This window comes from Natrix helvetica, assembly GCF_964273705.1.
Source record: "Natrix helvetica genome assembly, chromosome: 4".
NCBI classification, from domain to species: domain Eukaryota; kingdom Metazoa; phylum Chordata; class Lepidosauria; order Squamata; family Natricidae; genus Natrix; species Natrix helvetica.
In genome coordinates, this window is record NC_138550.1 from 22094506 (window position 1) to 22107312 (window position 12807).

Here is a 12807-nt window from a genome sequence, read left to right on the forward strand (position 1 = left end):
TTCGGGCCTCTGCCGTGCATGCGCAGGGGGTGGAGCGCATGCAGATGTGCATGCATGCATGGCACGCAGGGTGCATTGCGTTATGGATGTGTGCATGTGCGCCCATGCTTTCAGCACACAACAACAAAAAGGTTCGCCACCACTGGTATAGAGTCTTCTGCTTGAGCAAGAGGTTGGGTTAATAGACCTTGAAGGTCCCTTTCATCTCTATTCTAATTTGAGAATCTGATTGAGATATTCACTTAACAATGACTACAAAAACCGTAAAATTATATCAGGTCAAGTGGGCTCCTTAACTTACTACTGTAATGATTTACAACCAGATTTCCAGTCCCAACTATGGTTATAAATCGAGGAGAACCTGTATATTTAAAATGTTGTTCCTCTATGGTATATTTGATGTGACAATTGTCCCTCTGTTGCGCACATTTGTGCTAAAAAAAAACGGGGCGATGTATGAGCCTACACTATTTTAGGCTCAAAACAGATTGCCAGGAAGAATACAACATGAAAAGCTACTCCAATACTGCACCATGTAACATATGCAAAATCCCATTCATGCAGAATTGCAGAAAATGTGAATTATATAAACAGTTTTGTGACATTCGTATTATAATTATAGTGATGAACTCGTTTCTTCCTTAAAGCATAACTTTTAGCATGGCATATCATTCCTGGAAATTATGCTTGCTTTTTCCATCATAGTTTGGCATTGCTCACCAGAAGGAACAACTACTGGCAGATAACACAGCACTTGCTGTACTCCACAGACCATCTGTGCCAATCTGCATTTCATTAGCACTCATAAATACTTATAACTGGCATATCAGTGAATGATAGGCCGTCTTTTAAAGTCTGATGGAGCTCTGGCTAAAGCAAACACTTTTCAAAAAGTGGATTTCTGTTGTAGTTTTCTTGTGGAACAAGACATGTGACAATACTCTGTATATATTTTAATGCAAATCTACATTATAATTTAGGATTTAAAAGTAAAGTTGTTTTTTAACCAAACAGTTTGAGTTCACGTGTGTCCAGTCTTTTCAGCAATAATCCAATGACCGTTTTCTTGGCAGCAAGTCCCATTTGGGAATTATTCTTACTAATATATGGATATGTTTGTCCAGATAATTCAGCTTTTCAGCTATAAATGCCTCTTATTTGGGCTCAGTTTTTTTTTAACCGTAAGTAAGAAGAACTTTCAACAGGTAGCGTGTGTGTGTGTGTGTGTGTGTGTGTGCATGTATTCACATTTTTTATGTAAAATCCAGCACTACTACTGGTATATAATTCTCATTGAAAATACGTAAATTTAAACCCTAAAAAATTAACATCTGAGAAAATACAGCTCACAGCCAAGAACTAAAATGCATATACAAAGAAAATATTGGGAAATTAAAGCAAAATGTTTCTACTCAGTCATAACCTACAGAGAGGAAATGCAAAATCAGTCATTGGTCATAACTGAGTCTGACCTCTGAATATACAATACATATAGAACCTCTTAAAAACCATTATGTGTTGTGTTTGCCTTGCTTTGTGATATATTGTGTAAATGAAAAGAATTCAGCCTTGAATTTGATTACAATTCTAAATTGGTTAAAATATAAAAAAGGAAGTTAGAAATCAAACACATTTATTTTTTTCCCAGCGGTTCTCTTTTTTCCTGTTTTCATTTATAAACCACAAGAAATAACAATAGAGTGGAAACTTTAGTTTTAGGTATTAAGCTCAAAAATTGAAAGTTTTCTAATATTATAAATAAATTCAATGCATTTTGCAACTGTTTACCAATGCTATACTTATTAATTGTATGGCTTAGCCAATCTTATGTTCATTAACCTTTTAGAAATCATATTTAACATTGACATAAACTTTTCAACTGAAGTGCTAGTACTGATGTACCTTTACATGCTGCTCAGGATGGATATATATATATGTATGTATGTGTGTGTGTGTGTGTGTGTGTGTGTGTGTGTATGTATGTATGTTTTCGTAGATTTTCACGGTCCCATTTTAAGCCCAAGCCTGAAGATGGCAAGTGAGATCTTGCTGAAACGTTGCCAAGACAATCTCAATCCTACACGGGAAAAGACACGAATACAACAAAACCAGCATATATATATATGTCTTTCGACTCATTACAGAAAACCATCCAGGCAGAAAACCATATTTTTATTTTTAATGTTGCCTTTGCTATGTTTGTGTTGTATTTGTGCTGATAAATAAATAAAGGGAGACTAGTATAGATCTATTTCAAGCTATTTAGCTCTCATCAGCTAGCCATACCCTTACTGGGATATTATATATATATATATATATATATATATATATATATATATATATATATATATATATATATATATATATATATATATATATATATATATATATATATATATATATATATATATATATATATATATATATATATATATATATATATATATATATATATATATATATATATATATATATATATATATATATATATATATATGTCACTTGTTATAAGCAACTCTCTTGTACTCTGCATGTAAAAGCTATTCATAATTATACATACAAAAGCATATGTCAATCCCTTTCTACCATCATCAGAGGACTGCATAGGAGTCTCTTCTTACAAAAGTAATAAACCTGTCACAGTATACATATCTGATTCAGCACACAATATAATAATGTGTTTGTGTGTGTGTGTGTGTGTGTTACAACCCCTGGTATGCCTAAATATGGGAGGAAGGTCACTACTCCCTCTTTCTGTCCTTCAGCTCATCACAGAAGACCATGCAGGCAGAAAACCATATTTTTATTTTTAATGTTGCCTTTTTATATTTGTGTTGTATTTGTACTGATAAAGTCTCCCTTTATTTATTTATCAGTACAAATACAACACAAATATAAAAAGGCAACAGTAAAAATAATAATATGGTTTTCTGCCTGCATGGTCTTTGTGATAAGCCGAAGGACAGAAAGAGGGAGTAGTGACCTTCCTCCCATATTTAGTCATACCAGGGGTTGTAACACAAATACATACCTATTTCCCTGGCTCAACTGATAAGTAAGAGAACCCGTGGCTTAGTGGTTAAGACTCCTGCCTAAGATATATACAGCCCGGGTTCTAATCCCAGTAAGGGTATGGCTAGCTGATGAGAGCTAATTAGCTCGAAATAGATCTATCCTAGTCTCCCTTTATTTATTTATCAGTACAATTACAACACAAATATATAAAGGCAACAGTAAAAATAAAAATATGGTTTTCTGCCTGCATGGTCTTTGTGATAAGCCGAAGGACAGAAAGAGAGAGTAGTGACCTTCCTCCCATATTTAGTCATACCAGGGGTTGTAACACAAATACATACATACATACATATATATATATATATATGTGTGTGTGTGTGTGTGTGTGTGTGTGTGTGTGTGTGTATTTGTGTTACAACCCCTGGTATGCCTAGATCTATACTAGTCTCCCTTTATTTATTTATCAGCACAAATACAAAACACACACACACACACACACACACACACATATATATATATATATTCACATATGCATGCTTGACTCCACTGAAATTCTGCTGCCCAGCTGTGTCAGGTATTTTGCTGAGAAATTAAATTGGACTCTGCTGCCTTTTAATAACATTTTAATGGCTCAAGCTGTGTATTTCTTGCTCCTTGTAGTGATTTTAAAGGTCTCTGCTTAGCAGTGAAAGTTTTGTCTTAGAAAACAAAGATCTTGTATGCAGTTGTTTCCAGTCCATCTTTTTAGACTTATGCAAAATAGATGTCTATTTCACTAACTAACCAAAGCTTTAACTACTTTCTACATTTCAGAATTCTTTATCCATTGGGACTGGCCATAAGGATAATGTTAAATACACACTATCTGCTCTTACGCTCCTGAAGTGGCTCTTCAGATAGGGTTGCATAAATTCTGAGCAATCTCTGATTGGTAGAAAAAGCTCTGTATTTCTTTGCTGTTCTAGCACAACTTTACAGAACAAAAAGTAACTGGATGCAGTTAATATTATTATTTTTGATAATTTAACAGGGAAACACACACACTTGTAAGGATTCCATCCATTTCCACTCTAATGATTGCCAGATTATAAAAAAATATAAAGTTTTTTTGGGCAAAATAATTTAGAAAATCAGAGTAAATTCAAATGTATACAATCCCCATATAACAAAATAACAGTGTTGGAAGGTCTTCTTGTCCACTATATTCAAAGGCCAAATTTGTATAACATGGTTACTATATTAATCCATTTTTCTGGATTCAGGTAATAGACTAAAGCATAAACTAATTTCAAGTTAGATTTACAAAACTCTCCAAAACACAAACCAACTCTAACCAGTATTAAAAGTATACCAAAATTAGCAAATGCAAATTTAAGCATTAGAATTTTAAATGACCTGATTAAGTTTCATGCAAATATGCAAATCATAAACATAACCTAGCCCATATATTTATATACACTTTTACATATATATATAAAGAATTCCAAGACCATGAATTTTAGTTCCACCTTAGGCACAAAAACGATCTGAGTTATTTTGGCTCAATCACTCTCTCTCTCTCAGGCCTAGAAAGGTGGTAATGGCAAACCACTTCTGAAATATTGCCAAGAAAACTGCGCGCGCGTGCACATATACACAAACACACACACACAAACACCCCTTTCTAGCACACTGGAAGGAAAAAAGAAAACTGCAATTAATAAATATCCATTTTATAATATGTATCCAGTACTGTCTGTGATATTTGTACATATAAGTACAATGGTGGGTTCCGGATCACATTGCAACCGGTACGGTGCAACGGGGCCGGGCATGCGTACTTATCGCCCGCTCCAGCTGCTTGGCGAAGTGCCACACACGCCGTACGCTCCGTGCACGTAAGCCCCGATCGGCTCAAATACAAGTAAGGATGGCAGGGGAGGAGCTGGGCCCTCCGGACCACTGTACTGGAACGGTACCTGGTGCTCCCAGCAGGCACCGGTACACCCGTACCGGGGCGTATCCCCCCATTGTATAAGTAAAAACTGCCAAGTGCATCTAAGAATTGGGGTTGCTCTTATGTTGATGTCAGATGCCAAACTACTAGTGTTTTAGGATTGAGGAACAGATTAGCTGAATAACTATGAATCTCCACAATACACGCAAAAATAATGTGAAGTGTTTCTAGATGTATACACAAAAGGCACTTACCAACATTAATTCCACGCAACCAACAATTTAAACTGGGTATCAGAAACTCATATCTCTCCAGATGTTGGAATCAAACTTCCTGATTCCTCATCTTCAACCAAACTGCCTTAAGCTAGTGAAAGTTAATGTTCAACAACATGCCAAAATAACTCTGTTGCCCATAATTACATTTCAGACAGAAAAAAATGAAGAACAGCACATGGAGCACCGAGCCAGGAGAGGTTCTTAAAATGATTTTTTAAATTTCCTTTTGAAAATTATAATAAAATGTTATGTGGTGAACTGCTTTGACAATTCCTAATGGAATGGCATGAAAGAAATGTTCTCACAAATAAACAAAAACAGGTAATGGTGGATAATTAGGGTAGCAGTAAACAGCACTCTCTCTTTCTTCCTATTTTTATTAACAATTATACACAAGGGGCATTTAGTTAGGAATGTGTAAAGATAGTTTGTAGAGATATGCATAATTACAGATCTAGGTACTTAGTTTCAAATAAAACATTGGTTATTTAAATGTACTCCTGTAAGGTAAACTGTGCCACTGGGCTTATGTGCTGATAAAGCAGGGAATTTACCTTTCACTTAGTAAATAGAAAGACATGTCACAATGGTAAATATTGGGAGTCTCAAAACCTATTGCTAGAAAAGCATTTTATAATAGAAAATCAAAGGGCAAAAAAATACAGTGCCCTCCCTCCCACAACATGAATATCTGACTGAATTGGGAGGCACACTGCTATTATTTTTTGAATGACCCAAAACAAATAAAGGCAGGCACTGGCAATTTTTTTCAGAATCAGATAAAAAGAACGAGTCAATGAATAATATAAGGAAAGTGACAAGTCTTTGACATTGTTAGAAGTGGAACAATGACTAGAAACTGGGATTAAGCTTAAGAAAGCTAAACTGCACAATATGTATTTGGAAAATCTAAATATATGAGATGCATCACAGTTCCCAAACAGCTGAATTTTGCATAACATGTATTGATCAAGGAATAATTTATGGAAGATTTCTGCAATCCTAGCAATCCAGAGATGCCAATTCTTGCAGAACTGACTGATTCGGTGACTCTAATTCTGATTCTTCCTTCACAAAGCTGTTTTGATTGAAGTTTTGGGAATTATGTTCCCAACACATCCTGGGAGTGTCAGGCTGGAGAAGGACGACCTTAAATCTAGCTGACCTTGGCAGATTTGCTGAAGTTAAAGTTTCACATTGGTAAACTATTTCTGACTGTTTTCTGCCCAGTGTACCTAGCACCAAACAAAGTTTTCTTTATGACTGGGTCTCATATCAGCTATCTATTAATGGAACTGCCAGGTTTTCTATTAATGTCCTTCATGGCCACTCTTTTCCTACCTTTTTTTTTGTTGTTGTTGTTGAAAGGATTATGAATACAGGTTGGCAGAAAGCAACCAAGAAAGGTTCTTGGAGCTGTTGCTTTCAGGAGGCCTTGTGTCTCATTTTAGAAAAGAAGAAAAATATATCTTCTACCGGCTTAATCAGAATTGGATGTAAAAATGCAGACAAGAGCTGCCATGTTTCCCATTTCAAGAGCTGATTGAGAACATTTGTTTCTTCATTGGTAAGGTGAAGGTAAAGGTTCCCCTTGCAAATATGTGCTAGTCGTTCCCGACTCTAGGGGGTAGCGCTCATCTCCATTTCAAAGCCAAAGAGCCAGCACTGTCCGAAGATGTCTCCGTGGCCCTGTGGCCAGCATGACTAAACGCCGAAGGTGCACAGAACGCCGTTATCTTCCCACCAAAGGTGGTTCCTATTTTTCTACTTGCATTTTTATATGCTTTCGAACTGCTAGGTTGGCAGAAGCTGGGACAATTAACAGGCGCTCACTCGGTTACGCGACATAGGTATTCGAACCGCTGAACTGCCGACCTTTCTGATCGACAAGCTCAGCATTGAGCCACTGCGTCCCTCTTATTTATTATTTTTACTTTATTATTTTTACAAATAACGCAAGGCAGTTACGCACTGATTTACCTAACATACTTTCCTCTTCCTATTTTTCCAATCCATTTGGTGATCTCTCCCATTTGGTGATTGGACGAAGTAGCCACTGATTACAGATTTGAATCCTAATTATCTTTAGGTTCCTGTTCAGCTTCTGTAACTTGAATGTAGTAAGTAATTAACTTCCATGCATTCTTCATGCCCACCCAGACTTAGTATCAGCTTAGGAAGCCTGGACAAGCACACAAAAGGAAATTGCTATTGTGCAGGTATAGAATTTATGTTGAATGTATGAAAATCAGAAGCATATGCCCTTTCCAGTGAGTCTTTCTCACATTCATATTGAATCCACCCAGCTCAAATATAGTCACTGAAAAAGAGAAAGGAAGGAACAAACAGGTAGGAGGGAGGATTTAAGGTCAAGGAAAGGAAGAATGTTCAGTCTGTCAAACACTTTGAAACTTAACAGAAACAGATGCTTGACGTGATTTCTTACATTACCCTCCCTCACAATTCCATACATCTGTTCTCTATTGGATTAAAACACAATTTAGTACCAATAAAATCTCCATACCTCAGCTATTTCCCCCCCCCCCCCCCCAATAGGATCATTCAGGAAATAAAGTGGTTTCCATCCACCTTCTTTTTTAAACTGCTTACTTAAGAGAATTTCTTGCTGCATCTGTATGCATAGGCAGAATATATATATGTATGTGTATATTATATATATATTATATGTGTGTGTGTGTGTGTGTGTATGTGTATATGATGTATATGTATATGTATATGATGTATATGTATATGTATATGTATTTATTTGTGTTACAACCCCTGGTATGCCCAAATATGGGAGGGAACTCACTACTCCCCCTTTCTGTCTATCGGCTCACTACAGGAGACCATCCAGGCAGAAAACCATATTTTTAATGTTGCCTTTTTTATATTTGTGTTGTATTTGTGCTGATAAATAAATAAAGGGAGACTAGTATAGATCTATTTTAAGCTATTTAGCTCTCATCAGCTAGCCATACTCTTACTGGGATGTGAACCTGGGCTGTATTACATATTAGGCTATATATAGATAAGGAGGAGAGCCTGTGGCTTAGTGGCTAATACATCTGCCTAATATGTAATACAGCCCAGATTCAAATCCCAGTAAGGGTATGGCTAGTTGATGAGAGCTAAATAACTTGAAATAGATCTATACTAGTCTCCCTTTATTTATTTATCAGCACGCGCGCGCGCACACACACACACACGTACATACATACATACATACATACATACATACATACATATATATATATATAAATAAAACACCAGCCTGAAGATGGCGAGTGAGACCTCGCTGAAACGTTGCCAAGACAATCTCAATCTTACACAGGAAAAGACCTGAATACAACAAAATTAGCATACCTACACCCGTGAAAATCTATGAAAACAAATATATTTATTTATTTATTTATCAGTACAAATACCCCCCCACACACACACATATATATCTCCTGGCTTCATTATGTATGTCTATTACTCACCCAGAAGGCAGAACATTATCATCCCAGATACCCAAACAAGATAGATAATAGATAGATAGATGATAGATAGATAGATAGATAGATAGATAGATAGATAGATAGATAGATAGATGATAGATAGATAGATGATAGATAGATTGATAGATAGATAGATAGATGATAGATAGATAGATAGATAGATAGATAGATAGATAGATAGATAGATAGATGTTACATTACACGGTCAAAAAAAAAGGAGGGGCATGCATAAGGGCACCAGCATTCCCAGCGTCCCTGTCCTACTGTCCCCATTTACTCATATTCATTTCCTTTATTCATGTCCATGTTCATACTTAAACCTGCTGTCCTGTACATTTCACAAACTAATACATAAATAATACACAAGAGTACAAATTCACACATCTATATTCCAAGGACTATATCAGGAAATTTGCAAGGTTGAACTACTAAACTAAGAATCAGTGATCAAACTTAAACCATTGAATCTCCAGATGCTGGTGTTAGCTGCAATGCCAATCAGTTTCAGACTGCTAGAAACTCGTTCTGTTTACAGATGCTTAAATACTTGAATCAGTTTTAAAGAATAGACCCACACACACCCATCCCCCACCCACAGACAGTATGCATTTCCTTTTTCGACCAGATTTGTTTTACCGGGTCCTTCCAAATACACATTGCATGAGTGAATGTAGGGCTCCAGCTCTGGAATGCCATTTGTCAGAAATGGTAAAGGGTCTCCTGCTTGGGGGGGGGGGGGGGGTTGGACTAGATGACCTATAAGGTCCCTTCCAACTCTGTTCACCTGTTAAAAGCAGTCGGGAATCTGTGCTAAGGATAATAGTATCTTTATGCAACACCACTAGAAAGTATTTGACGTTCATTACGGATAGTCCTTGACTTATGCCTGCAATGGGGACATCTCTAACATCTTCCATTTCCACTTCCCCAGATGAGTTCCTTGGATGCAATTCCCATTCATTCCAGCCCTTTGGCAATCTTGGCTGGGGATAGTGGAGCTGCCATCCACCAGATTGGGAAAGGAGCCAGTCTGGGGGAAAAGCTGTCAAATTGCACATTTAGATCGCCACAACTTTCTTAACCAACCTCACACAAACCCCCAGAGCGCTTTCTTCCACCACTGCAACGCTTTTCTACAGGAGTGTGTGTGTGTGTGTGATTTGCAACACTGCAAGGTGCCTTCTGGGTTGCTGTTACCCCCGTCCCACGGGTTCTATTACCCATAAGAAGGAAAGCGGGGAGGGGGGGGGGAGAGTCGGTGGTCAGAAGCCCTCTTGAGGGACACCCCAACGCAACAGTCTCACCTGTCTTCTTTGCGGTCTGCAGGAGGTCGCCGCCTGGGCACGTGGAAATCCTTCCCCGTGACGAAACTGATTCCAAACGACCTTATTCCTAATTTTTTAAAAAAACAACTTTCCGTGTTCCCAGCAAAAACACCCCAGTCCAGCTTGTGGGTGTTGTAACTAAACTCTCTCTTCCCCTCAAGCCTGAAGGACCTCGGCTTCTCTTGGCTTTTGGCCCTTCCAGATGGATTCGGAGCGGCCGGTTCACCTCCCTCTTTTTTCGGGAGCAACCTCTCCTACCAGTCCGTTGCTCCGAAGCCAAACCTCTCCTCTCCCTTTTCCCTGCCAGCCTGCCTCGCCTCTCTCTCTCCCCCCCCCCCCTCTCTCTCTCTCTCTCTCTCCGGTACTGTGGGAGGCGAGTTGGGAAGTGAATGTCAACGCACGAAATGAACGCGTTTCGTTCTTTTCCTTTTCTTGTTCTTGTTCTCAATCTTTCTGGACACGTCTGTTCTTTCCTTTTTCTCTCTCTCTCCCTCCTCTCCTCCTCCGGAAGAAAATATATCTTAAGTTGTTACATTTGCGTTTGTCTTAATCCCCCCCTCCCCGCCTTTTTTTCTTTTGAAGGCGTCTCTTTTGAAAGAACCAGTTGCAAAAAGAAGAAAAATATCCCTCTATCTTAATGATAATTTTGATGGGCGTCCCGGCTTAGAAACAAATGTAGGAAGTTAAAAAAAAACCGCCCCCTTCTCCTAGGAAAATGAAATATCCTGGGAAATATTGTAAAGGCGGAATATTAGATTTCCCTGGATCAGAAATAGAGAAACGTGTTTCTAGGCAGGAAGCCGACTCACTTTTAATAGCCCCCACCTTTGTCAATGGGCCATTAAAAAGCCTGTGTCTGTCTATTCTACATAACAAAGATCCTCCCCCTTCAGCTCCAGGGTGATAGGATTGAGGCATGATAGCATTAGCCTTTTATCCATCTCACCACACCTGGGAAGAAGCAATGCTCAACCAAACCTGGACTCAAAACACAGCTTACAGAGTTGTCCCTGCATGGGAGTCTGATGACCAATCAGATTACAAGCTCAAGATCAAAGGCCAGAGAGGGCATAAAACCAGGAAATTTCAGCATCTTGGTTTCTTTTTCTTCTTCACCCAACATCTGGAAGCCTGTGATCCCCCTTTTCACATGGCTCAAGGCATGTGATCCTGTTCACCATTAAAACCATCTTTCCAAGCAGCCTCCGTGTTTCCAGTGTCTTTTTCCCCACTTGGAACTGAATCCAGAAGGACATTTCTTCCAACAAAACAAAGAAGGAAAAAGATGAAAATGTTAGGAGCCGGGAAGAATCGGGGATGATCCAGAATAATAGAGACGGAAGGGACCTTGGAAGTCTTCTAGTCCAGGGGGTCTCCAACCTTGGCAACTTTAAGACCTGTGGACTTCAATTCCCAGAATTCCTCATCCAGCTGGCTGAGGAATTCTGGGAATCGAAGTCTACAGGTCTTAAAGTTGCCAAGGTTGGAGACCCGTTCTAGTCCAACCCCCTACTCAGGCAGGCCCCCAATATTTTCCTGCAAGAGTCATTCTCCTTCTTCCCCAAGGCCACTTTTAGGCACACACACTTCCCTTTAACATGCAGCAGTGGGAAAAACGTCACTGCCCATAGCTGAAGGCCATTCAAAATGTTTGCATTTCATAAGAATGATGTCTGCCCCGTCACTGTAAACGAAAAGTAAGAGTAATTTCTCTCCAGTCTGCAACAGAATATGTGCATTATTAAGAATCTTATTAAAATTATCGTAATATAAAATGTACATAAATATTTTATGCGTATGTACATCTATATGAATGTGGATACATGTGCACATTGTGGGTGAAGGTGAAGGTTCCCCTTGCACATATGTGCTAGCCGTTCCTGACTCTAGGGGGCGGTGCTCATCTCCGTTTCTAAGCCGAAGAGCCAGCATTGTCTGAAGACGTCTCCGTGTCATGCGGCCAGCATGACTAAACACCGAAGGCGCACGGAACGCTGCTAGCTTCCCACCAAAGGTGGTCCCTATTTCTCTACTTGCATTTTTATGTGCTTTCGAACTGCTAGGTTGGCAGAAGCTGGGACAAGTAACGGGAGCTCACTCCATTACGTGGCGTAGGGAGAAAGAAAATGCCCCAAGAAATCAGTCTTACTTGCTAATCTGATGATGTAACTTCTACTACTGTTTAATGGCAAATATTGATCAGCGAAGTCAAACTGATTACTTGTATCTTTCCAAAAGCATACAATCCAAATTATATATGGAAAATTATTTATTCTTTGAAATTCTTCTTCCACCTGTTGGAAGAAATGTCCATCTGGGTTCAGTTCCAAGTGGAAAGAAAGACACTGGAAACATGGAGATTGCTTGGAAAGATGGTTTTAATGGTGGTGGGCAGGACCATATTGGTTTGAGGTCCTGAGCAAAAAGGCACATGTGCGTGAGAGAAAATTTTTTATACCCTCTGTTGGGCTTTCAATTTGAGCTTGTATTCTGATTGGTTGTCAGGCTCCCATGGGGCCATGCAGGGGTAACTCTGTAGGCTGTCCTGAGTCCCAAGCTTGGTTGACTCTTGCTGGGTGATGATGCAATGAAAGGGCTTTGGGCTCTGCCTGATGGAGGTATATATTTGTTATGTAGAATAGACTGACCCAGGCCTTAATGGCAATTGACAATAGGGGGGGGGGGGGAGTTATGCCTCCCTTTTAGGGGAAATATTCTGCCCTTTTAATATTTCCTAAAATATTTCATTT

General features: G+C 38.8%; 1 protein-coding gene across 3 annotated transcripts in view; it reads right to left on the reverse strand.

The window, feature by feature from the left end:
* SPATA13 (spermatogenesis associated 13) overlaps positions 1 to 10538 on the reverse strand; it is a 100019-nt gene extending 89481 nt beyond the window's left edge. For all 3 annotated transcript variants that reach the window (XM_081950194.1, XM_081950192.1, XM_081950190.1), the window contains exon 1: positions 10037 to 10538. The gene's annotated coding sequence lies outside the window, so the exon portion shown is untranslated. The remainder of the gene's footprint in view (positions 1 to 10036) is intronic.
* Positions 10539 to 12807: the final 2269 nt, after the last annotated feature.